Source organism: Haliotis rubra, unplaced genomic scaffold (assembly GCF_003918875.1).
Source record: "Haliotis rubra isolate DU_JTF1 unplaced genomic scaffold, ASM391887v1 Scf660, whole genome shotgun sequence".
Taxonomy (NCBI): domain Eukaryota; kingdom Metazoa; phylum Mollusca; class Gastropoda; order Lepetellida; family Haliotidae; genus Haliotis; species Haliotis rubra.
In genome coordinates this window covers 293,670-295,214 of record NW_025767369.1, presented here as the reverse complement: position 1 = coordinate 295,214, position 1,545 = coordinate 293,670, and positions in this window count along the sequence as shown.

Here is a 1,545-nt window from a genome sequence, read left to right as displayed (position 1 = left end):
TTACATTGTTATTGTTTGTGATAGTATTGACAATATCATTTGTTACATAGAGCCCAATAACGATACTCACTTCACACATCCTAAAGCTTGAGATGATTGAAAGCTCGTTTTCCAATTCTTGATACATCTTGTGCCGCTTGGGGACATCATTTGCTGCATGGAACTTTTGCGGTGCTGGTGTCTGTGGAAAGTGTTAGGACGGAAAAATTGATGTAATTTATATTACATGTAACACAATTCATGCATCAACAAAACGTGCTAGCAATCATATAGGATGTGTGTGTGTGTGTGTGTGTGTGTGTGTGTGTGTGTGTGTGTGTGTGTGTGTGTGTGTGTGTGTGTGTGTGTGTGTGTGTGTGTGTGTGTGTGTGTGTGTGTGTGTGTGTGTGTGTGTGTGTGTGTGTTTACATTGCTCTCGTTTGGCTTTTGAATGTGGTGTGTGGGGAAGACTGGTCACTTGAACCACAGGAGATAACTGTTGATTTCAAGTTTCTTAATGATCTAGGTGAACCAGAATGTATGGTCTGTTAGGGTTAGTCGTAATCTGGCCTCATTGTCTGGTATGAATGGATAACATCATGTTAGCAACAACAGGAAACACAACAAAATATTATATACTTGACACTACTCTTACTGGCTTCCGAGAAGACTTGTGGCACATTACTGTGCTCACCAGAAGCTTTTGACTGTGGGTTCGAATCCTCCAGACTATGTTTCAAGGTTTGTCAGCCCCACATCAGGCGGTTTCACAAGGGTTAGACCTGTATCGCTTCGGTCTTTCTTCCAACGTTAAAGGTGCGTTCTCACGGCGCGACTTGTAGTAACAACTCGTAGCATGCAACACAGCTGCATACATCAAGACGCCGCTGAGTTGAAAGACGTAGGACTTGTCCTAATTCCTACTACAAGTCGCACAACATTAAGCAGACACGCCGTAATATACTGAAAGCCATTAAAAATGCAATTTGACATTCATACTTTCTTTACTCACACTAATTTCAACATATATCAACCTAACTGGCAGATATGTTTTAAGTGAACATCTGTGAATAATTTCATCTGAAAATGTCCAGTCAACAACATCAGTGACGCAACAACGACATCACACAAAGGAGGGGTCACTTGCAGTCAATATCGTGTGTGTCCACCATGCGCTGCAAGACATGCTCGCAGTCTTTGGGGCATTGAAAGACACACATTTCTCAGGAACAGCTGTTGGATGGTCTGCAGCCTCTGATGGTCTGTGGTCTGATCATGACACCACCCCCTCCAAAACGATCATGTTCAAGGACACAGTTTGGCGCAAGTCTTTCTCCTTTACGTCGATAAATCTGTGGACGTCCATCTGAAAAGGATAAGTTAAACCTGGATTCATCTGAAAAAATGACATCTGGCCATGTCCTGTTGCCAAGATTGGCCCCATTTGCTGCCCATCGCTGTCTGGCAAGTCTGTGGCGATGCAATAAGGTTGGTCCGCGGTACGGGTGACGACACCGGATGTTGAAGGCAGCAAGGCGTCCTTGCACCTTTTGGGCGCTGAAATGA